Source organism: Bufo bufo, chromosome 6 (assembly GCF_905171765.1).
Source record: "Bufo bufo chromosome 6, aBufBuf1.1, whole genome shotgun sequence".
Classification (NCBI taxonomy): domain Eukaryota; kingdom Metazoa; phylum Chordata; class Amphibia; order Anura; family Bufonidae; genus Bufo; species Bufo bufo.
Window position 1 is genome coordinate 278374893 of NC_053394.1, and position 26893 is coordinate 278401785.

Consider the following 26893-nt stretch of genomic DNA (forward strand, 5'->3'; position numbering starts at 1 on the left):
AGAATCAGTCTTCATGTCATAGCAGAGAATCAGGCTTCACGTCACCCACCACTGGAACAGGCCACTGTCACATATTTAGGCCCCGGCAACCAGACAGAGGAGAGAGGTCCCGTAACAGAGAATCTAACTTCATGTCAGTACAGAATCAGTCTTCATGTCATAGCAGAGAATCAGGCTTCACGTCACCCACCACTGGAACAGGCCACTGTCACATATTTAGGCCCAGGCACCCAGGCAGAGGAGAGAGGTCCCGTAACAGAGAATCTGGCTTCATGTCAGCACAGAATCAGTCTTCATGTTATAGCAGAGAATCAGGCTTCGTGTCAGCAGAGAATCAGTCTTCATGTCATAGCAGAGAATCAGGCTTCACGTCACCCACCAATGGAACAGGCCGCTGTCACATATTTAGGCCCAGGCACCCAGGCAGAGGAGAGAGGTCCCGTAACAGAGAATATGGCTTCATGTCAGCAGAGAATCAGTCTTCATGTCATAGCAGAGAATCAGGCTTCACCTCACCCACCACTGGAACAGGCCACTGTCACATATTTAGGCCCAGGCACCCAGGCAGAGGAGAGAGGTCCAGTAACAGAGAATCTGGCTTCATGTCAGCACAGAATCAGTCTTCATGTTATAGCAGAGAATCAGGCTTCATGTCAGCAGAGAATCAGTGTTCATGTCATAGCAGAGAATCAGGCTTCACGTCACCCACCAATGGAACAGGCCACTGTCACATATTTAGGCCCAGGCACCCAGGCAGAGGAGAGAGGTCCCGTAACAGAAAATCTGGCTTCATGTCAGCAGAGAATCAGTCTTCATGTCATAGCAGAGAATCAGGCTTCACGTCACCCACCACTGGAACAGGCCACTGTCACATATTTAGGCCCAGGCACCCAGGCAGAGGAGAGAGGTCCCGTAACAGAGAATCTGGCTTCATGTCATAGCAGAGAATCAGTCTTCATGTCATAGCAGAGAATCAGGATTCACCTCACCCACCACTGGAACAGGCCACTGTCACATATTTAGGCCCAGGCACCCAGGCAGAGGAGAGAGGTCCCGTAACAGAGAATCTGGCTTCATGTCAGCAGAGAATCAGTCTTCATGTCATAGCAGAGAATCAGGCTTCACGTCACCCACCACTGGAACAGGCCACTGTCACATATTTAGGCCCCGACACCCAGACAGAGGAGAGAGGTCCCGTAACAGAGAATCTGGCTTCATGTCAGCAGAGAATCAGTCTTCATGTCATAGCAGAGAATCAGGCTTCACGTCACCCACCACTGGAACAGGCCACTGTCACATATTTAGGCCCAGGCACCCAGACAGAGGAGAGAGGTCCCGTAACAGAGAATCTGGCTTCATGTCAGCAGAGAATCAGTCTTCATGTCATAGCAGAGAATCAGGCTTCACGTCACCCACCACTGGAACAGGCCACTGTCACATATTTAGGCCCCGGCACCCAGACAGAGGAGAGAGGTCCCGTAACAGAGAATCTGGCTTCATGTCAGCAGAGAATCAGTCTTCATGTCATAGCAGAGAATCAGGCTTCACGTCACCCACCACTGGAACAGGCCACTGTCACATATTTAGGCCCCCGGCAACCAGACAGAGGAGAGAGGTCCCGTAACAGAGAATCTAACTTCATGTCAGTACAGAATCAGTCTTCATGTCATAGCAGAGAATCAGGCTTCACGTCACCCACCACTGGAACAGGCCACTGTCACATATTTAGGCCCAGGCACCCAGGCAGAGGAGAGAGGTCCCGTAACAGAGAATCTGGCTTCATGTCAGCACAGAATCAGTCTTCATGTTATAGCAGAGAATCAGGCTTCGTGTCAGCAGAGAATCAGTCTTCATGTCATAGCAGAGAATCAGGCTTCACGTCACCCACCAATGGAACAGGCCACTGTCACATATTTAGGCCCAGGCACCCAGGCAGAGGAGAGAGGTCCCGTAACAGAGAATATGGCTTCATGTCAGCAGAGAATCAGTCTTCATGTCATAGCAGAGAATCAGGCTTCACCTCACCCACCACTGGAACAGGCCACTGTCACATATTTAGGCCCAGGCACCCAGGCAGAGGAGAGAGGTCCCGTAACAGAGAATCTGGCTTCATGTCAGCAGAGAATCAGTCTTCATGTCATAGCAGAGAACCAGGCTTCACCTCACCCACAACTGGAACAGGCCACTGTCACATATTTAGGCCCAGGCACCCAGGCAGAGGAGAGAGGTCCCGTAACAGAGAATCTGGCTTCATGTCAGCAGAGAATCAGTCTTCATGTCATAGCAGAGAATCAGGCTTCACGTCACCCACCACTGGAACAGGCCACTCTCACATATTTAGGCCCAGGCACCCAGGCAGAGGAGAGAGGTCCCGTAACAGAGAATCTGGCTTCATGTCAGCAGAGAATCAGTCTTCATGTCATAGCAGAGAATCAGGCATCATGTCAGCAGAGAATCAGTCTTCATGTCATAGCAGAGAATCAGGCTTCACGTCACCCACCACTGGAACAGGCCACTGTCACATATTTAGGCCCAGGCACCCAGGCAGAGGAGAGAGGTCCCGTAACAGAGAATCTGGCTTCATGTCAGCAGAGAATCAGTCTTCATGTCATAGCAGAGAATCAGGCTTCACGTCACCCACCACTGGAACAGGCCACTGTCACATATTTAGGCCCCGGCACCCAGACAGAGGACAGAGGTACCGTAACAGAGAATCTGGCTTCATGTCAGCACAGAATCAGTCTTCATGTCATAGCAGAGAATCAGGCTTCACGTCACCCACCACTGGAAAAGGCCAATGTCACATATTTAGGCCCAGGCACCCAGGCAGAGGAGATAGGTCCAGTAACAGAGAATCTGGCTTCATGTCAGCACAGAATCAGTCTTCATGTCATAGCAGAGAATCAGGCTTCACGTCACCCACCACTGGAACAGGCCACTGTCACATATTTAGGCCCCGGCAACCAGACAGAGGAGAGAGGTCCCGTAACAGAGAATCTAACTTCATGTCAGTACAGAATCAGTCTTCATGTCATAGCAGAGAATCAGGCTTCACGTCACCCACCACTGGAACAGGCCACTGTCACATATTTAGGCCCAGGCACCCAGGCAGAGGAGAGAGGTCCCGTAACAGAGAATCTGGCTTCATGTCAGCACAGAATCAGTCTTCATGTTATAGCAGAGAATCAGGCTTCGTGTCAGCAGAGAATCAGTCTTCATGTCATAGCAGAGAATCAGGCTTCACGTCACCCACCACTGGAACAGGCCACTGTCACATATTTAGGCCCAGGCACCCAGGCAGAGGAGAGAGGTCCCGTAACAGAGAATATGGCTTCATGTCAGCAGAGAATCAGTCTTCATGTCATAGCAGAGAATCAGGCTTCACCTCACCCACCACTATAACAGGCCACTGTCACATATTTAGGCCCAGGCACCCAGGCAGAGGAGAGAGGTCCCGTAACAGAGAATCTGGCTTCATGTCAGCAGAGAATCAGTCTTCATGTCATAGCAGAGAACCAGGCTTCACCTCACCCACAACTGGAACAGGCCACTGTCACATATTTAGGCCCAGGCACCCAGGCAGAGGAGAGAGGTCCCGTAACAGAGAATCTGGCTTCATGTCAGCAGAGAATCAGTCTTCATGTCATAGCAGAGAATCAGGCTTCACGTCACCCACCACTGGAACAGGCCACTCTCACATATTTAGGCCCAGGCACCCAGGCAGAGGAGAGAGGTCCCGTAACAGAGAATCTGGCTTCATGTCAGCAGAGAATCAGTCTTCATGTCATAGCAGAGAATCAGGCATCATGTCAGCAGAGAATCAGTCTTCATGTCATAGCAGAGAATCAGGCTTCACGTCACCCACCACTGGAACAGGCCACTGTCACATATTTAGGCCCAGGCACCCAGGCAGAGGAGAGAGGTCCCGTAACAGAGAATCTGGCTTCATGTCAGCAGAGAATCAGTCTTCATGTCATAGCAGAGAATCAGGCTTCACGTCACCCACCACTGGAACAGGCCACTGTCACATATTTAGGCCCCGGCACCCAGACAGAGGACAGAGGTACCGTAACAGAGAATCTGGTTTCATGTCAGCACAGAATCAGTCTTCATGTCATAGCAGAGAATCAGGCTTCACGTCACCCACCACTGGAAAAGGCCAATGTCACATATTTAGGCCCAGGCACCCAGGCAGAGGAGAGAGGTCCAGTAACAGAGAATCTGGCTTCATGTCAGCACAGAATCAGTCTTCATGTTATAGCAGAGAATCAGGCATCATGTCAGCAGAGAATCAGTCTTCATGTCATAGCAGAGAATCAGGCTTCACGTCACCCACCACTGGAACAGGCCACTGTCACATATTTAGGCCCAGGCACCCAGGCAGAGGAGAGAGGTCCCGTAACAGAGAATCTGGCTTCATGTCAGCAGAGAATCAGTCTTCATGTCATAGCAGAGAATCAGGCTTCACGTCACCCACCACTGGAACAGGCCACTGTCACATATTTAGGCCCAGGCACCCAGGCAGAGGAGAGAGGTCCCGTAACAGAGAATCTGGTTTCATGTCAGCAGAGAATCAGTCTTCATTTCATAGCAGAGAATCAGGCTTCACGTCACCCACCACTGGAACAGGCCACTGTCACATATTTAGGCCCAGGCACCCAGGCAGAGGAGAGAGGTCCCGTAACAGAGAATCTGGTTTCATGTCAGCAGAGACTCAGTCTTCATGTCATAGCAGAGAATCAGGCTTCACGTCACCCACCACTGGAACAGGCCACTGTCACATATTTAGGCCCCGGCACCCAGACAGAGGAGAGAGGTCCCGTAACAGAGAATCTGGCTTCATGTCAGCACAGAATCAGTCTTCATGTCATAGCAGAGAATCAGGCTTCACGTCACCCACCACTGGAACAGGCCACTGTCACATATTTAGGCCCAGGCACCCAGGCAGAGGAGAGAGGTCCCGTAACAGAGAATCTGGCTTCATGTCAGCACAGAATCAGTCTTCATGTTATAGCAGAGAATCAGGCTTCACGTCACCCACCACTGGAACAGGCCACTGTCACATATTTAGGCCCTGGCACCCAGACAGAGGAGAGGTTCATTCAACTCTGGGTTGCCCCGCAATCTAATGGTAAAATGAAAATAAAAATAGGATTGAATGAGGAATTGCCCTGGAGTACAATAATATATTGTTAAGGGGAGTTAGTTAATGTCTAATCTGCACAAGGGATGGACAGGTCCTGTTGGATCCATGCCTGGTTCATTTTTATGAACGTCAGCTTGTCCACATTGGCTGTAGACAGGCGGCTGCGTTTGTCTGTAATGACGCCCCCTGCCGTACTGAATACACGTTCAGACAAAACGCTGGCCGCCGGGCAGGCCAGCACCTCCAAGGCATAAAAGGCTAGCTCTGGCCACGTGGACAATTTGGAGACCCAGAAGTTGAATGGGGCCGAAACCATCAGTCAGTACGTGGAGGGGTGTGCACAGGTACTGTTCCACCATGTTATTGAAATGTTGCCTCCTGCTAACACGTTCCGTATCATGTGGTGGTGCAGTTAGCTGTGGCGTGGTGACAAAACTTTTCCACATCTCTGCCATGCTAACCCTGCCCTCAGAGGAGCTGGCTGTGACACAGCTGCGTTGGCGACCTCTTGCTCCTCCTCTGCCTTGGGCTTCCACTGGTTCCCCTGTGACATTTGGGAATGCTCTCAGTAGCGCGTCTACCAACGTGCGCTTGTACTCGCGCATCTTCCTTTCACGCTCCAGTGTAGGAAGTAAGGTGGGCACATTGTCTTTGTACCGGGGATCCAGCAGGGTGGCAACCCAGTAGTCCGCACACGTTAAAATGTGGGCAACTCTGCTGTCGTTGCGCAGGCACTGCAGCATGTAGTCGCTCATGTGTGCCAGGCTGCCCAGAGGTAAGGACAAGCTGTCCTCTGTGGGAGGCGTATCGTCATCGTCCTGTGTTTCCCCCCAGCCACGCACCAGTGATGGGCCCGAGCTGCGTTGGGTGCCAGCCCGCTGTGAACCTGCTTCATCCTCATCCTCCTCCACCTCCTCCTCATCCTCGTCCTCCTCGTCCTCCAGTAGTGGGCCCTGTCTGGCCACATTTGTACCTGGCCTCTGCTGTTGCAAAAAACCTCCCTCTGAGTCACTTCGAAGAGACTGGCCTGAAAGTGCTAAAAATGACCCCTCTTCCTCCTCTTCCTCCTGGGCCACCTCCTCTTCCATCATCGCCCTAAGTGTTTTCTCAAGGAGACATAGAAGTGGTATTGTAACGCTGATAACGGCGTCATCGCCACTGGCCTTGTTGCTGGAGTACTCGAAACAGCGCAACAGGGCACACAGGTCTCGCATGGAGGCCCAGTCATTGGTGGTGAAGTGGGGCTGATCCGCAGTGCGACTGACCCGTGCGTGCTGCAGCTGAAACTCCACTATGGCCTGCTGCTGCTCGCACAGTCTGTCCAGCATGCGCAAGGTGGAGTTCCACCTGGTGGGCACGTCGCATATGAGGCGGTGAGCGGGAAGGCCGAAGTTACGCTGTAGCGCAGACAGGCGAGCAGCGGCAGGGTGTGAACGCCGGAAGCGCGAACAGACGGCCCGCACTTTATGCAGCAGCTCTGACATGTCGGGGTAGTTGTGAATGAACTTCTGCACCACCAAATTCAGCACATGCGCCAGGCAAGGGATGTGCGTCAAACCGGCTAGTCCCAGAGCTGCAACGAGATTTCGCCCATTATCGCACACCACCAGGCCAGGCTTGAGGCTCACCGGCAGCAACCACTCATCGGTCTGTTGTTCTATACCCCGCCACAACTCCTGTGCGGTGTGGGGCCTGTCCCCCAAACATATGAGTTTCAGAACGGCTTGCTGACGTTTACCCTGGCCTGTGCTGAAGTTGGTGGTGAAGGTGTGTGGCTGACTGGATGAGCAGGTGGAAGAAGAGGAGGAGGAAGCTGAGTAGGAGGAGGAGGAGAAAGGAGGCAAAGAATGTTGGCCTGCGATCCTTGGCGGCGGAAGGATGTGCGCCAAACAGCTCTCCGCCTGGGGCCCAGCCGCCACTACATTTACCCAGTGTGCAGTTAGGGAGATATAGCGTCCCTGGCCGTGCTTACTGGTCCACGTATCTGTGGTTAGGTGGACCTTGCCACAGATGGCGTTGCGCAGTGCACACTTGATTTTATCGGATACTTGGTTGTGCAGGGAAGGCACGGCTCTCTTGGAGAAGTAGTGCCGGCTGGGAACAACATACTGTGGGACAGCAAGCGACATGAGTTGTTTGAAGCTGTCTGTGTCCACCAGCCTAAATGACAGCATTTCATAGGCCAGTAGTTTAGAAATGCTGGCATTCAGGGCCAGGGATCGAGGGTGGCTAGGTGGGAATTTACGCTTTCTCTCAAATGTTTGTGAGATGGAGAGCTGAATGCTGCCGTGTGACATGGTTGAGATGCTTGGTGACGCAGGTGGTGGTGTTGGTGGTACATCCCATGTTTGCTGGGTGGCAAGTGCCAACGTCCCTCCAGAGGCGGAGGAAGAGGCCGAGGCGGCGGCAGCAGCAGAAGAGGCCGAGGTGGCAGCAGCAGAAGAGGTAGCAGGGGGAGCCTGAGTGACTTCCTTGTTTTTAAGGTGTTTACTCCACTGCAGTTCATGCTTTGCATGCAGGTGCCTGGTCATGCAGGTTGTGCTAAGGTTCAGAACATTAATGCCTCGCTTCAGGCTCTGATGGCACAGCGTGCAAACCACTCGGGTCTTGTCGTCAGCACATTGTTTGAAGAAGTGCCATGCCAGGGAACTCCTTGAAGCTGCCTTTGGGGTGCTCGGTCCCAGATGGCGGCGGTCAGTAGCAGGCGGAGTCTCTTGGCGGCGGGTGTTCTGATTTTGCCCACTGCTCCCTCTTTTGCTACGCTGTTGGCTCGGTCTCACCACTGCCTCTTCCTCCGAACTCTGAAAGTCAGTGGCACGACCTTCATTCCATGTGGGGTCTAGGACCTCATCGTCCCCTGCATCGTCTTCCACCCAGTCTTGATCCCTGACCTCCTGTTCAGTCTGCACACTGCAGAAAGACGCAGCAGTTGGCACCTGTGTTTCGTCATCATCAGAGACGTGCTAAGGTGGTATTCCCATGTCCTCATCATCAGGAAACATAAGTGGTTGTGCGTTAGTGCATTCTATCTCTTCCACCCCTGGGGAAGGGCTAGGTGGATGCCCTTGGGAAACCCTGGCAGCAGAGTCTTCAAACAGCATAAGAGACTGCTGCATAACTTGAGGCTCAGACAGTTTCCCTGATATGCATGGGGGTGATGTGACAGACTGATGGGCTTGGTTTTCATGCGCCATCTGTGCGCTTTCTGCAGAAGACTGGGTGGGAGATAATGTGAACGTGCTGGATGCACTGTCGGCCACTCAATTGACTAATGCCTGTACCTGCTCAGGCCTTACCATCCTTAGAACGGCATTGGGCCCCACCAAATATGGCTATAAATTCTGGCGGCTACTGGGACCTGAGGTAGTTGGTACACTAGGACGTGTGGCTGTGGCAGAACGGCCACGTCCTCTCCCAGCACCAGAGGGTCCACTAACACCACCACGACCATGTCCACGTCCGCGTCCGCTTCCCTTACTAGATCTTTTCCTCATTGTTACTGTTCACCACAATAAGAAAAATATTATTCGGGTTAATGTATTGAATTAAAATTCAGGCCTTTTTTTACAGACACCTAACACTATATGGCTATCTATTTAGGTACCGTATTACACTAATACAGGCACACCAGTAATGACAGATTTAGCTGAATATAAATGTGAGACCTATTTTTTAGGCGCTGGGTGACAGGTATACGTTTAATCACAGAATTAGACTTGGATCTGCACTGTAGCGTGTGTGTGAAGTTTTTGAGAATGACCCTATCAGCACCTTGAATCTAATATATTATTTTAGGGATAGATTTAAAGTAGGCCTGATACAGCAGAAACCACTAATTTTGAGAATTGCAAATTTGGGAATTGTTTTTCAACCCAGAACAAAAACTGTGCTTTGACGGTCACAAACAATAACTTGACCAGCTAAAACAGTACAGATTTGGTTGAATATAAATGTGAGGCCTATTTTTTAGGCGCTGGGTGACAGGTATACGTTTAATCACAGAATTAGACTTGGATCTGCACTGTAGCGTGTGTGTTAAGTTTTTGAGAATTACCCTATCAGCACCTTGAATCTAATATACCCTTTTAGGGATAGATTTAAAGTAGGCCTGATACAGCAGAAACCACTAATTTTGAGAATTGCAAATTTGGGAATTGTTTTTCAACCCAGAACAAAAACTGTGCTTTGACGGTCACAAACAATAACTTGACCAGCTAAAACAGTACAGATTTGGATGAATAAAAATGTGAGGCCTATTTTTTAGGCGCTGGGTGACAGGCTCAACTTGCCCCTGATGTAGTATATGTCCAAAAAATAACCACACTATTGATGGTTAAATGCACTTGATGAAAGCTTGACCCTGATGTAGGATATAGCAAAAAATAACCACACTATTGATGGTTAAATGCACTTGGGTGACACAAGCTCAGCTTGCCCCTGATGTAGTATATGGCCAAAAAATAACCACACTATTGATGGTTAAATGCACTTGATGAAAGCTTGACCCTGATGTAGGATATAGCAAAAAATAACCACACTATTGATGGTTAAATGCACTTGGTGGTAGCTTGTGCTGGCGCACCACAAGCCACAAAATGGCCGCCGATCACCCCAGAAAAAAGTGATATAAAAACGCTCTGGGCAGCCTAAAAACAGTGAGCAATTGAATATCAGCACTTCAATGATCCACAGCTGTAGATCGATCACTGAATGAAGTCTTTTGGAGGAGTTAATCTGCCTAATCTCGCTCTAACGTCGCAGCTGCAACCTCTCCCTACACTTGTATCAGCAGAGTGACGTGCAGCGCTACGTGACCCAAGCTTATATAGAGGCTGGGTCACATGCTGCACTGGCCAATCACAGCCATGCCAATAGTAGGCATGGCTGTGATGGCCTCTTGGGGCAAGTAGTATGATGCTTGTTGATTGGCTGCTTTGCAGCCTTTCAAAAAGCGCCAAGAAAGCGCCGAACACCGAACCCGAACTTTTACGAAAATGTTCGGGTTCGGGTCCGTGTCACTATACAGTTCGGGTTCGCTCATCCCTAATTACTATCCGTTGTAAAACGAGAGAATTTCTAATTTAGAAAATTGAGAATTTTTCAAATTTTTTTGTACATTTTGGATTTTTTATAAATAAAGGTAAAAAGTATTGACTCAAATTTACCACTACATGAAGTATGATGTGTCATGAGAAAACTGTCTCAGAATCGGTTAGATAAGTGAAACCATAAAGTGAAAAATGTCTCAGTCCTGAAGGGGTTAATGTGAACACCAGTCAGCTCTCCTTACCTGTCTTAGTAAATACTTTTATAAGTATTCTATATTTTTTTTATATTCTATATATAGCAATACTTCTGGAGCATCTTTTCTATTGTTTCATTGTGCCATTTCTCAGTTATCAAAATATATGAATAGGTTGACAACTGGGTGTAACCGTTTCTCTTGTCAAGAGGGTGTGTACCTACACAGTCTGAAATTGTTAATTCACTTATAGACTCTGATCTTAAAGGGTTTCTGTCACTAGAATTTTCACTATTAAACCCTCTGACATTAGCGATGTGCTAATGTCAGCTGCACCTAACTATGCTATTCTTGGGATTATTCATGCCCCCATTACTGCAGAATTCTTACTTTTATAATATGCAAATTAGCCTCTAGGAGCAGGGGGGGAGTTGCTCCTGTACCTAGAGGCTCCGTTCTCCCACCTCATTACACGCCCGCCAAGTCTTGATTGACAGGGCCAGGCAGCGTTCGTATCCTCCTGCCGCCCCTGTGTGCTGGGAAAATCTTGCGCCATTCAGTATTCGGCGCAGGCGCAGTGAGGGAAGGTGCCAGCTTTCAGTATTCCGTGCAAGATTTTCCCAGCGTGTGACAGAAACCCTTTAAATATTTTGCTGTATGACATTTTTGGGGGAAATGTGCAGAGTGTGTCTTAAATAAGTTAGCCCAAAAATAAAATAAAAATAAAAAAAGGAAATAAATATCTCATCAATGTCATTTTCACTCTTTTCATCTTTTTCAGCTCTGGTTACTTCACTTTCTGTGGGTGGGCAGCAGCTCATCCCATGTGACCATCAAGCACCTGCATCTCCCAGGAGTGCATTGCAGTCACCTCTTGTTAACCCCACACCAAGATTTGCCAAAGCTCTGTGTGCAGGAAGGGAACAGGGGCAGCTGCTGAGCATGTCTGGTCCACCACTAGGCAGGAGAAGGTGGAATAGAATTTCAGTCACAGAAAAAGCAGCAAGCAGTGCTGACAGAGACTGTACATAAAACAAAAAAAAAAGAAAAAAAAAAGAAAAACTAGCAATATACTTTTCTTGGTTTATGCCCCAAGATGAAACTTTACCTCCCTTCTTTTTGTAAGTGCATTGGGTTTACACTAGAGTGGTTAGATAGAGAAAGAACAATTAGTACAATTTGCAGTGTTGATAATAAATAATAACTAGTTGGCTTTAAACAGAATTGCTGAAATACTTAACTGTGTTGCTATGGTTACTAGTAATTGTTAATTATATATAGTAATTTACTGTTTATGTTGAAGCAAGGCAACCAGTTAATGATCCTTGTGTTGCAGTGTTTTATACCGAGTGACTTAAAATGTTCAGCTAACCAATCAACAGTTACTAGCTTGCTGCTCTGAAACTAATTTGTACTCGTGTAATATCAGCCAAATTAAATTGCCGTCCCCAGCGAGCCCCAGCACATATTGGCATTGATTTTCCCATTTTTGTTCTTGGCTAGAATGTGCAGCTACATCCATTGTCTGCTGCAGTCTGCTGCAGGGACTAGCTAAGACAGTAACCTTTGCACATTCTTTTCTCAACTGTGCAAATCCATTCATTTTAAGGTTAAATACCCAACTTTACCAATTTTAGGTTGTACTCTATAGCACACAGCTAAGCTTGATTGTGACAAACGGGTAGCCTGTATGTCATTATGAGCCATTAAGTTATAAAATAGATGAATATTTCTTGACCCTCCACTCAAGGACCCCTCACAGGAGGTAATATAAAGAGGTAGACTGGTTGAGCCTGTAATGATCCCACTTGTCTCAGGCAGGAGCAACAACAAATTGGTGTCTTGATGAGAGCTCTGGGAAAACAGTTGAATGAATGGGGATTTATTAAGAAAAATCTATCTAAGCATAATCTAATCTTGGATGTTTTACTCGTGCTGATCTTGGATCTCAAGACTAAACTATTTGCAGCATATATCTATAGGAATTTGTACTTTTCTCAAAATATGAAGTGACCACTAGGTCTTATTTAAATAAGCAGAATATTCCACTAGACCTTGTACTGTGTCCTGTTAAAGCACTAATTACATTCCCAACTTTCAGATGGTAGTCGGCCGCAGTGTCCCCATGACCAGGGGATTGGCCATAGACCTTACAGGAAAATTTCCCCGTGGGCCGATGCCCAGAGGGCCACCTGGGTCCTCCTCACGACCGGCCAGTCAAAGTTTTTTGGATGTCTTTTGTGCTGCTGGTAGTATTTTGTGATGGACTGTGATATTTGGCTCTGCTAGGGTAGTTCAATCTGTCACAATATGGTATTGCTGGCCCTGCCTTCCATCAATTTGGACCCAACTCCAAAACGGGGCTACTTTTAGTATTTTTTTGCAGGACCACTTTAAGTTCCCAGTCTGCCCATGCCCATGACAGAGCCAGTCACATCATTATGCTTCAGTGCCAGCCACAGAATATACTAGTTCTTCCAATCACTTAAATAAAAACTGATTATTTCTCATAAGTTCCAGAAGTTATAGTTGTCCTCATTAAATATAGCATAGCCATCATAAAATGTTATTCAAATTGCACCAGATCTGTTTTAAAGGGGTTTTCCAAGATATTTTTACTGACAGGTCATTAGTGTCTAATTGGTGGGGGTCCGCCGATGAGCTATTTGAGAAGGCACCAGGGCTCTTTTTAGCTCCATAACCTTCTTGCAGCTTTACCTAAGCCATATGATGTCATGTTCATCAGTCACGTGGTCCAGACGCAGCTCAGGCTCATTGAAGTGAATGGGGCTGAGCTGTAATACAAAGCACAGCCACTATCAAATGGACGGCACTGTGCTTGATGAGCATGGAGAAGGCCATTGTGCTACTGCGAATGCCAATGCCTTCTCAAACAGCTGATCTGCAAAACCAGCTCCTACACAACTCTTTCAATGGAAACATTTATTTAAAAAAATTAAGCGCTTTTATTGTACAAATGTAGAAAAGCATATGTAATTGTAGTGACCCGCAGAATAAAGTTATCATGTCATTTATATCACACAGTGATTGTCATAAAAACTAATCCCCAAAGAAATGGTGTGTTTTTTCATGCTGTCCTGCAAATAATTAATAAACATTATGCATCAGATGTATCCCAAAGTAGTGCCATTTAAAAATATAACTGGCCTCACAAAGCCCTTATACTGCCATAACCATAGTACCCCCTCATATGACATTATCATTTTATTTATTATACTCACTTATATACAGACATTATAATCACTCTCTGTCCCCAGTGGGGCTCACAATCTAAGTTCCCTATCAGTATATCTTTCGAGTGTGGGAGAAAACCGGAGTACCCAGAGGAAACGCACACAAACACGGGGAGAACATACAAACTCCATGTAGATGTTGTCCTTGGTTGAATTTGAACCTAGAGCCCCAGCGATGCAAGGCACCAGTCCTAACCACTGAGCCACCGTGCTGTCACCTGGGTCCTGACAGTGAACATATGCTGAACAATACGGTCACTTTCAGTAAGTTCAGAAGATGGTGTGCAGAATGCTGCAGAGCTGATTTCCAGCACATTCAGGGGCATTACTATGGTCTTAAAAGATCTGGGGTACAGGCCTCAAAGTATATGCTGTCTACACACAGCAAAAAAAAAAAAAAATACCAACATTACCACTATAATAGGTCCACATATTACCACACCATGAGCAATGAACAAAGCACACCATGCAAAGGTCATTACTAATCATATCACTTAACAAGGCACAAATATTACTGTCACACCATTACTATAAAACCATTACCACTACATAGTGACTCATAATACCACAAATGTTACTGAATTAAAACCACTAGACAATGGCCAGAATAACATACAGTGATATATATTAGTTTTAGGTGCTTTGATTACAGTACAATAAAATCCAGTGACTAACAAAAATTTAAATGGTTCATTTTCCCTGTCTTTTCCATTGGGCACATACTACCATGTCGACTTCTTCTAGACATCTCTCTGCAGAGTTTGCAACACATACATCTTTGGTTCCTTGTTTTTCCATCCTCCCTACCCTTTTCCAACCTCCACAAACCTCCACTGCTGTTAACCCCATTTCTTGTTATTTATCCCTGACACCTGTGTTAACATCCTGAGTCCTCACTGCTATAGGTATCTACTATATCAGCACCCTGAGGACACTGACACAGTTCAAAGTGCTGTTAGCCCCCCCCCCCCCCCCCCCATCAGCTAAGGGGATCTGAGTTGGCATCTGATTTCTCCCTGGTTCTCTGAACTGGCTTCTTCTTCCGGCTATGAGAGGTAATCTCCTATTCACAGCATAGAGGATAACTATTATTTGTGGTCAGGACCTATACGAGTGGAAGATACCCAACCACCACCCCCCTATCTAATTGGCCTGAGGTGTGCCTTGGCCTCACTAGGTCGGTATGCCTGAAAAAGGGGGCATACTCTGAAGGTGATGGTTGAATGACTGAATGAAGAATGGGAATGGGTGGGCAGGGGACGTCCGAATGCCGACGTGCTGCCTGGGAGAGCCAGACCGCTTATGACAGGTACCGGCCCCTCCCACAAATCCAGGCTAGCCTGCGGCCAGCCTTAACACATAGTGGGCCTAAAATCTAGAATGAATGAAGTGGCTGGTCAAGCATGCTCCGTGCCAATTCATTCTCTATGGGACTGTTGGAAATAGCTGAGTGCTATCTCCCGCAGTCACATAGAGAATGAATTGAGCAGCACAGCACATGCTTGACCAGCCACTTCATTCATTTTGGGGAATGGGGCCACTCTTCTCATGATTTGTGGGGGTCCCAATGATAAGACACCCGCTAATCTAATAGCTATCCCCTATCCTGTGGATAGAAATTAACTTGTAACTGGAATACTCTTTAAGTGGTTAAACATTTTAATTTACAAGATTGTTTAATCCCCTGTAAAGGGTTAAATGAGTGGGCAACTCCTTGACTGTCTCCTTGAGCACAGATTTTGGGACTACACTCTTTTGCCAAGAAGTTTATTTTTTTGGATGAAATCTGATATCTCCATCTCAGTGTGTGGCACTACCATAACGCCTAGGCCTGCCCACTGTCTCAGTGGTATGTTTCACACTGATCTTCTCTTCACCCCCTATATTCAATTGCTTGCCCACTCATGTTACCTGCACCTCAAAAACGTGTAGAATCTGCCTTTTTCTTAGGCCTCATGCACACGACCATTGGTTCAGTCCGCATCCGAGCCGCAATATTTGCGGCTTGAATGCGGCCCATTCACTTCAATGGGGCCGCATCTGTTGCTCCGCTCCATGGTCCGCAAAAAATATATAACCTGTCCTATTCTTGTCCGTTTTGCGGACAACAATAGGCAGTTATATTAATGGCTGTCCGCGCCGTTCCGCAAATTGCGGAACGCACACGGACGCCATCCGTGTTTTGCGGATCCGCAATTTGCGGACCGCAAAACACACAATGGTCGTGTGCATGAGGCCTTACTACGGAAACAACAAAAACCGTTGTCATTATCACTCTTATCATTCCTGTCTTGATTACTGTAACTCGTTATTAATTGCCCCCAACACCAGGGGCGTTGCTAGGTTAAAACATTCGGGGCCTGGGCCCCTTATGTTTTGTCCCAGGCCCTGAATGTCCTGCCTGTCTGCTAGATACAACTGTATTGCCATCCATAGGAAGGCAATACAATTGAATCTAATGCTGTGGAAGAGCTGAAGGACCTGTGGTGACATCACAGGTCATGTGACAAGTAAAACTGTCAGTGGTTGAGAAGGACCTGCGATGATGTCACCATCATGTGACCAGTGCAGGAGCGGGTGGAAGTGAAGAGGGGAAGAAGCTGAGGTGATGTCTGCTACATCAGGAGAGGTAAGTGAAGGAAGAGGCAGAGCTAATGCTGGGAGTTGTGGTTATTTAACTGGGACTGCATGTTAGGGCTGAAGGGAGGGATGTTATTTACATGGAACTGTGTGTTGGAGGTGGCTAGGGAGGGGGTCATGTTATTTACATGTAGAGAGCTTTATTACAACTGGGGGAACAATAGGGGGCCTTATTTGTACTGGGGACTCTGTGAGGGTATTATTAATACTGGAGGGCTCTTCTACTAATGGGGGCACTCTTGCAGAGCATTATCACGGTTGGGGGTGTAACACCCCAGAGTTGTGTTACTACACTCCTCTACCCCTCTACTATCTTCTAAGAGCCTTTATACTGTCATCAGATGTGATTTTGCTCATGTCTTCTACAAATGTGCATATAAATCTATGTTGAATGCAAATGTTAATTTAATTAGCCTGGTTACCAGTAGGTGGCAGCAACCCATTGGCAGGTACAAGCTACAGTTTAGTGTATCTGAGCTGAAATGGATTATTCCAGCTGTGGAGAGGTGGGCTGGACGCACATCCTGCAGCATGGGTGGAGAAGGAAGTTAGAGAGGAGTATAGCCCAACCCCTAATAGGGGTAGTGTGTGTGTGTGTGTGTGTGTGTGGAGTTCCCCTACATAGGAAAGACAGCAAGGACCTAGTCTTGGTTGAGACTTGGCCATATACCCAGTCTGAGCACCCTCAGCTCTGCTGGATGAAGAAGCAGAAACTACAGGCAAACTCCAGAGTTCCAGGAAGAAAGCATCCCCTGAGAATCAATCTGTGAGATAAGTCCAGTGCCTAGGAGAAGCCAATTCCTCCTCAGCTAGTATGTCCCCACACAGCAGAAGGTACCAGATAAGAGCAGAAGCTAATCCTGCCATAGTTACAGAGCTACCAAGGAGACATTTTATCCTGCAAGCTCCACATTTAAAGCAGAAGTACTTATTCCTGCCAATCATTGCCAAAACCTGCTGGGACCAAGAGACCAAAGCTGTATACTGCTTGGATGCAAGTTATTTCAAGTAAAACAATGTTTGAACTTTATCTAAAGGTCTGGACATCATTTATTCTGAAAGTTCCTCTATTACTCCTGCTATCACTACACTCAAATTTACTGCAAGTGAGCCAGGAGCCTGGCCGTTCCTAGGTAGGATATAAAAGAAGAAGGAAGGTTTCTGCCTCGGCGCAAAGTCATTGGAGAAGACAATCTTGTTTGCAAGAGTAATTCTTGGTTTTAATAGAAAGTTTCTATTAAAACCAAGAATTACTCTTGCAAACAAGATTGTCTTCTCCAGTGACTTTGCGCCGAGGCAGAAACCTTCCTTCTTCTTTTATATTGAAAATTCTTTTTTGGGGGATTGGACACCCCACCGAAAAGAACAAACCATCTGCGGCTGCATCCCTGGATAAAAGACCTTACTACTACAAAGTTTACAGTAGAGTTGTGCCTATTTAAGCACAACACTACAAGGTGAGTGTGGATAAATTCCACTATTTTTATTTGTTTGTATAAACAATATTACCCTATTGTGCGCTTCTCTCCACCCCTCTTTTTCCCTCTTTTCGGAGGGAAATCTAGATTTGTCCTTGGCAAAAGTACCTAGGTAGGAGACACCATGACACAACTCCCACAAAACTATAGAGACATTATAGGCCATTACACCACTCTGGTATTCCTAACCTCGGATGTGCGTTATAACACCTTGGAAGGGCCCTGGTATAGTACCCTGCGCACGCTGCAATTGGCGTCACAAACAAATACTGAATACTATCCACCCGTACCTGGCCGCTGCAGGGGCACTGTAGGGGACAGTATTACTATGGGGGCACTAATTTTTCTTCAGGATAGTATCTGGGGGTATTGGTGGGCACAGCTTGCAGAAGGATAACACTATTGGGACTCCAGGTTGGGGGATGATGATAGAAAAGTGAGGAAGCTAAGATGTTGTATGGACCGAATGGAGAAGGTGATGACAGAGAAGATCTACATTGGAGGAGACGTCACCTAGGAGGCCCTGGATGTGAGCGGTATGTGCTGCTGTATAGCAAGTACAGCAAAATGTGGTGTGTGGGGGTAAGGGGGGGCAACTTAGAGAACTGGGCCATATTCATTGGGTGCACCAGAATGTATTCCATTCCGTTTGATTGCATTCGTATACTGGACAGAAAAACACTGCAAACTGAGCAATACGGATCTGGCATGACACACAATGTAAGTCAATGGTGTCAGATATGTTTTCTTGGACACAAAAGAAAATAGATCCATCACCTGTTGACTTACAATGGTTTTAATGACGGATCTGTCATAGCTGTTTTAGAGATGATACAACCGTTCATAACAGACGCAGTCCGTTGTATTATCATGTCGCAAGCGTTTTTGCTGAGCCCTGTTGGATATGAAAGTAGTCTTACTTGTATATTCAAAGCAGGATTCCCACACAAAGGAGTATACCTACATTTTTCAGAGCTCTGCTAGGGTTAGAAAATACTAGGGAACAGCATTAGATCAAAATCTCTTGATAAACATTTGTGTGGGATTCTTGCTTTTCAGTTTCCTTCTAAATATTGGACTCTCTCACAATGCAAATATATTTCTAATTTACAGTATACAGTCGTGGCCAAAATTTTTGAGAATGACACAAATATTAGTTTTCACAAAGTTTGCTGCTAAACTGCTTTTAGATCTTTGTTTCAGTTGTTTCTGTGATGTAGTGAAATATAATTACACGCACTTCATACGTTTCAAAGGCTTTTATCGACAATTACATGACATTTATGCAAAGAGTCAGTATTTGCAGTGTTGGCCCTTCTTTTTCAGGACCTCTGCAATTCGACTGGCATGCTCTCAATCAACTTCTGGCCAATTCCTGACTGATAGCAACCCATTCTTTCATAATCACTTCTTGGAGTTTGTCAGAATTAGTGGGTTTTTGTTTGTCCACCCGCCTCTTGAGGATTGACCACAAGTTCTCAATGGGATTAAGATCTGGGGAGTTTCCAGGCCATGGACCCAAAATGTCAACGTTTTGGTCCCCGAGCCACTTAGTTATCACTTTTTCCATCGTGCTGGAAAATGCATTGTTCTTCACCAAACTGTTGTTGGATTGTTGGAAGAAGTTGCTGTTGGAGGGTGTTTTGGTACCATTCTTTATTCATGGCTGTGTTTTTGGGCAAAATTGTGAGTGAGCCCACTCCCTTAGATGAGAAGCAACCCCACACATGAATGGTCTCAGGATGCTTTACTGTTGGCATGACACAGGACTGATGGTAGCGCTCACCTTTTCTTCTCCGGACAAGCCTTTTTCCAGATGCCCCAAACAATCGGAAAGAGGCTTCATCGGAGAATATGACTTTGCCCCAGTCCTCAGCAGTCCATTCACGATACTTTCTGCAGAAGATCAATCTGTCCCTGGTGTTTTTTTTGGAGAGAAGTGGCTTCTTTGCTGCCCTTCTTGACACCAGGCCATCTTCCAAAAGTCTTTGCCTCACTGTGTGTGCAGATGCGCTCACACCTGCCTGCTGCCATTTGCAATGAGCCGGACACTGGGTCAATGGGGTTTCTATGCAGTGGGTCAGATTTAGGTGTGTATAAGTTCGTGACGCCAGTTGCAGCTTGCGCAGGTACTGTAGCAGGCCCCTTTAAGATGGTCTGAGCACACATACTAGGTAAGGAATGCCAGAGGGGGAGATTGTCTCTGTATAGTGTAAACGGTGTCTCCTACCTGTAGTACGGATGGATTCCTGTATCCTGGCTCACATGCAACAAAATTGAGTGCTGTTAATAGGAGTAATGGGGGAATGATGGAATTCCACACAGATAATAGGGTCCAACTTGTCTTTACTTGATGTTAAAATATGCAGCTTTTGATCCATACAATGTACAGCAATAGTCTAGAGTCCCAGCAGGTATTGGTGATATGTGGCAGGAATTTAATTCTGCATCTGGTACATACGCCTATTAGAATCTCGCAGGTATCTATCTTCTGCTCTGTCTGTGGTCTGCTTGATATGGGCCTGACTAGCTGTGGAGCTACTTATCTTCTCCTTGCCTTGGGATCTTTACTTACAGGACTGCTCGCAAGGTATGGTTGTTTCTTCCTGGAGATCTAATAGTTCTGTAGATGGCTGCTTTCTTTGGTCACCAGCTGAGGTAAGGGACTCAGGCTGGGAAGGTTGATCTGGGGCCTCAGCAGAGGCGTGGATCCTTGGTTGGGGTCCCTGTTTCTGGGAGCTCCTATCAACACAGCCTACCCCAACAGGGGGTGGCTGGTACACTGCCTTCCTCCCTCTGAAGTAGAATGTAGGAACATTCCACTCCTCCTCAGATAGGGGGAAACTAGCCTGGAATGGTCTATTCCAGTCTAGGTCTATTAACTAACCATGGTCTGCCTACACATTGCTGCCACCTGCTGGTGTACATGGAGAATTACAGCAAATACATATAATACAGGCATAGAAATGGCAATGCACAGTTATATTACATCAGATGGATATACACATGTACACCTAACATTATGAAGCAGGGTGAAAGAGTTTTAGTGACATACTCTGGGATGTTACACATTCCTGAGCAAGCTCTGCACTGGTGGCACTCCGATCCCGCAGCTGAATCCTCTTTATGAGACGATCCTGGCGCATGCTGAACTTTCTTGGATGCCCTGAAGCCTTCTTAACAAGAATTGAACCTCTTTCCTTGAAGTTCTTGATGATCCTATAAATTGTTGATTGAGGTGCAATCTTAGTAGCCACAATATCCTTGCCTGTGAAGCTATTTTTATGCAACGCAATGATGGCTGCACGCGTTTCTTTGCAGGTCACCATGGTTAACAATGGAAGAACAATGATTTCAAGCATCACCCTCCTTTTAACATGTCAAGTCTGCCATTTTAACCCAATCAGCCTGACATAATGATCTCCAGCCTTGTGCTCGTCAACGATTACTGAAATGATCTCAGCAGGTCCTTTAATGACAGCAATAAAATGCAGTGGAAAGTTTTTTTGGGGATTAAGTTAATTTTCATTAACTTTCATCAACTTAAGAAGGTCTATGCAATTCATCTGATCACTCTTCATAACATTCTGGAGTATATGCAAATTGCTATTATAAAAACGTAAGCAGCAATTTTTCCAATTTCCAATATTTATGTAATTCTCAAAACTTTTGGTCACGACTGTAGGACTCCACAAATATATTGTAGGTTGTAAAGAACACACAGTAAGTGGTTTTTTCAAAGCCCATGTGTCTATATTGTAGTGAGTGGTCTGCTATGTAGTTGGAGTTTACATATGGCTTCTGCCTTCCATTCTTTGCTCTAAATTCTTAGAATCTGTTGAAAAAGCCTATTAGTAGATGCCAATGTTGTGTTGTTTGGGTTCATTAAGGGCTGATGCAAATGACTGTTGGATGTTTTGCGGTCCGTAAATTGCCAATCCACAAAATAAGGATATCAGCTGTGTGCATTCCGTATTTTGCGGAAAAGAACAGCTGGCCCCTAATAGAACAGTCCTATCCTTGTCCGTAATGTGTTGGACATGTTCTTTTTTTTGCATAACAGACATATGGAAACGGACTGCACACATAGTCATTTCCATTCTTTTTAGGCCCCATAGAAATGAATGGTTCCACACACGGGCTGCCAAAAAAACGGAGCGAACAGGGGGAAAAAAACTTTTGTATGCATGAGCCTTAAGAAGTATGGACTAAAAAGGTGTGTTTTTAGCTTCTGAATTACATGAAGAATCTGCTTGTCTTTTTCAGCATGAAAAACGCATGTTTTTTCATGTGGTTTTTGGTGCGTTTTGTTTTTTAACCAATGGGTTTCATACGAAGCTGAATTTTTAGGTTGAGGTTTTGGAAGCAGACCCATAAAACGCCTGGACTTACATGCAGTGTCGGACTGGGATGCCTGGGGCCCACTGCACGGATGCATGCAAATATTTCCTGCTCACACAGTGGCAGACAGCAGCAAGATTAATCATGGGGGTCACTTTAAAAAGCCTTCCCTAGGAAATGAGGATAGTGGCAGGCCTATCTCTGTACTTAGAACTGATCTCCAGTAATAAACTGGGTGTTTTTTGAGATGTTGAGATGCTGTCAGCTGCCTATCTATATGTAGTGCAGTAACTCTACTGTGCCATGTGCCACTTGTGATGGGGGTGGGGGACTAGGGGCCCACCAGGGGATTCACCTGTACCCCTGTGGGTCAGTCCAAGCCTGCTTACATGGACCTGTTTTATTTCAATGGGAGATTCAATGATGATTCTGCCCTAAGATAGGACATGCTGCTTCTTTTTTACACGCTGCTTTTTTACACGTGTAAAAAAAACTAAAAACAAATGCTGCTTCCTATTGAAAAGAATGGGAGGCTGTTTTGAGGTATTTTTTGTAGCTGATTTTGAGGCAGAAACGCTCCAAAATCAGAACCAAACTGGTCCTTAGGGCTCATCAAACGTATTTTCTTTCTGTGTCCATTCTGGTTTTTCTCGCAGACCGTATGCGGAACCATTCATTTCAATCAGTCGGAAGTTACTCTGTGTGCATTCCGTTTCCGTATGTCTGTATTTCCGTTCTGCAAAAAAATAGAACATGTCCTATTATAGGATAGTACTCTTCTATTAGGGGCCAGCTGTTCTGTAAAATATAGAATGCATAAGGACGTCATCCATATTTTTAGCGAATCCGTTTTTTGCAGACCGCAAAATAAGTGCGATTGTGTGCATGAGCTCTTAATAGGTGGGTTTTTCTCATTTCCTCATGATCAAAATGAACTGTGTAAATTCCGTTATCCTTTAGAATTCTTATTTTTGTCTCTCTTATTGCCATTTAAATCTGTCATTTCACACAGATAAACTTTGGATCTTAACTAATCTTTTTAAATCTAAAAATAAGCGATTTGTAAGCAAAATGAGAGACATTTTACAAGCTCCTGCTCATCATACTGCGAGTTTTATGTATATCCAGTACCCCCAGTTTCCAGTGACTAGAGCATATTCCTTCCTTACCACTGGGAAAATAGGAGGAGAGTAAAGATCGATCTAGCATCTCATATGTTCAGAGAAATCAATGTTTAATGTAGGAACGCAGGCTGCAATTCCATTATGGACGCACCTTTAAGTGGGGGAAGCTGCGCTGGGCTAGAGTTCCTGTCCCAATGCTTATGAAGATGGCAGATTTGTGATTTGATCTCTTACTGACCTCAGAAGTCTATAGCTGTTAACCTAAATGCAATAGAGACTTCAGTCTTAGCAGGGGTCATATCGGTTATTTAAGCTCTATAGGCTGCAGAAATAGCAGTCTGTAAAGCCCAATGCTCTATTTAAAATCCTGATGGCATCATTAGTGGTCTTTAGGGTCTGATTGCTAGCTATAATTGTATTTCCATTTCCAACTCAAGTCTAACCTATATATAGGTGCAGAAATACATCAAAATGTGCTCAGGAGACATAACAATTTGTTCATGCAGGGGTTATGAAGGGACTGTTTGGACTATAAAAATGTCACATTACCCAGCCATGTTTTGGCCGTATAAATTTATCTCCATGCTCTGCATCCATTCGCAGCTGTCTGTGCTCTGACATCAGAGTTCATACTGACTGTCTGCACTAAATAACCTTGTGCTATGTTTGTAACCAAAAGAAATCTGGTAAGCAGGACACGTGTAAAATGTATTGCTGCAAATAAAAGTTCCAGCAAATTTTATTCACCTGTCACCAAGAATTGTTATTTTCAAAAGGGTCCTAAAAAAGTGCTGATATATCATACAGTCTGTGAGGCGCTCAGATTACATTATTTTCCCTCTTACTTTGCATTTATTATATGCCAAGATGGTCATGCTAGACCTATATACTTTCCCTCATAATAGCGGCACACTAACAATGGGTACTTGTCTACGTAGGAGTTTATAGGTGGATTTAGATGGAACGATTCTGCAGCTGATTGTAGGGAAGGAAGCTCTTATTCCCGACAATCGCTGCTTGTTCAGTGAAGGAGACTGCTGTATTTACATGCAGCGATCTCCTTCACTGTATGAGGACAAGGTATCACGATTGCAATCCCTGATCCTCATACAGAATCATGATTTCTGAGCAGCAGATTGCTGTTTAGATCACATGATCTGCTGCCCAGGAACTATGATCAGTGGTGCCTGCACAAACTACAGGATCACCAGATGAACAAGCTTTCATTATTGGCTCGTGTAAATGCAGCCTATCTCTCTGTGCTGTTACAGAAGGAGAATATTTCATTTTCAATGGTATAGTATCTCCGAATTGAAAAACTGCTAAAAAGTTGTTTTCTATGAATAGTCAGTAAAAAAAGCCATGTTCTGACTGGTGTTCCTTTAAATGGGTTGTGTAGCTTTAACGTCTTAATGACCAGTCTTTAAAAGGCCTTTTTTGTGATTTGCCACATGTGGTGGCTTAACAGACCTAATTATTTTACTTGTTAAGTAACCCAAAAATTTTATAATACTGTATGTATAGTATTGCATGAATGGGGCAACTAAGATGATATACTGTATTTGTTTGGTCAGGATGCTTTTTTTTATTTTATTTGTATTTTATATGATATTTTTTCATATATTTTTGACCCTTAGTGAAGAGTGAAGTTATGAAAAATTTGATGAGGCTGCTTCACCGAATTTCACAAAGTAATTCCATTTATGAGAAATGTCTTTGTATGTAGTGGGCACCTTGCATCAACAAAGAATGCAGCAACTGAGAATAAAATTAAGGCCTTTCAGGGGTTAACCCGGTTAAAAAAACAAAAAAAAAAAAAACCTTATCCATTTGCTTTGAAGGCCATATCGGCCATCTTGATTGAAGACACTGCGCAAAATCTTGTCATCATGTCACCCCGGGTGAGATTTTGTGTGGTATCTTTAATCAAGATGGCCGCAATTCCTCTTCGCGAGCAAATGGATGAAGTGTGTATGTTGAGTTTTTTTGCTGCCATTTCAGGAAAAATTTATTTGATACCACGAAGCTCGAATAAATTCGGCTTTGTAGCAAATTGAATTTTTCCTGAAAGTTGGATCAAAGTCTATTAGTTTGGCTTCAATTCACTCAACACTACCCATAGGATGTCCTCTGAAAGGTCATAAAAGACCTTTTTGGGACATATACAGTTTTCATTTTTTTTATTTTACACTTTATGACTGGTGACTCTGTTGTGACTGGGGAATATATAGAGGCTCTAGTTAGTGGGGAAAATCCCTGTAGTGATATCAATCACTGGTAGAGCTCATTTGGGTCTGTTAAGATCTCTGAACTTCTATAGCAATAATAACACTTTGCCAGAATATTAAAAGATACAGTACCTTGAAAAGGTATTCATACCCCATGAACTTTTCCACATTTTTTTCACACTACACTAACAAACAAATGTATTTTATAGGGATTTTATGTGATAGACCAACACAAAGTAGCAAGTATGTGTGAACTGAAAAGAAAATGATACATGGTTTTCAAAATTTTTAATAAATAAAAGTCTGGAAAGTGGGGTGTGCATTTGTTTTCAGTCTCCTGTATTCTCTTACCCCTAAATAAAATCCAGTGTAAACAATTGCCTTCAGAAGTCACCTAATTAGTAAATAGTCCACCTGTGTGTAATTTATTCTCAGTATAACTACAGCTATTCTGTGAAGGCCTCAGAGGATTGTTAGTAAACATTAGTGATCAAATTAAAACAAAGGATAATTAAAACAAAGGAACACACCAGACAGGTCAGGGATAATGTTGTGGAGAAGTGTAAAACACAGTTAGGTTATTAAAAAAAATCTCAAGCTTTGAACATGCCATGGAGCACCGTTCAATCCCTCATTCAAAAATAGGAGTATGGAAAAAATTTAAACCTGAATAAATATATATGGATGGCACAAACTATATCTGGAACATAGTAAAAGAATAAAACAAATTTATTAATAATAAAAAGATAAAATTCTACAAAGAAGGAAAAACCTATGGATAAATAGCTGACAATATACAGTGGATATAAAAAGTCTACACACCCCTGTTAAAATGTCAGGTTTCTGAGATGTAAAAAAATGAGATAAAGATAAATAATTTCAGAACTTTTTCCACCTTTAATGTGACCTATAAACTGTACAACTCAATTGAAAAAGAAACTGAAATCTTTTAGTTAGAGGGAAGAAAAAATATAAAAATAAAATAATATGGTTGCATAAGTCTTTCCACTCTACCCCATAGCCCAGACATATGAAGAATACGGGAGATTGTTGTCACATGTACCACACAGCCAGTACTTGCCAGATATTCCTGCAGCTCCTTTTAACAATGAGATCCCTCTGATGCTTTGGAAGCTCTCTGTGGACCATGGCTTTTGCTGTGGGTTGCGACTAAGAAAATTTCAGGAAAGACCAACTAGAGCAGCTGAACTTTATTTGGGGTTAACCAGAGGCACTTTAAATGATGGCAGGTGTATGCTGACTCCTATTTAACATGATTTTGAATGTGATTGCTTAATTCTGAACACAGCTACATCCCCAGTTATAATAGGGTGTGTACACTTATGCAACCACATTATTTTAGTTTTTAGTTTTTGTTTTCTTCCCTCCACCTAAAATATTTCAGTTTGTTTTTCAATGGAGTGGTACAGTTTATAGGTC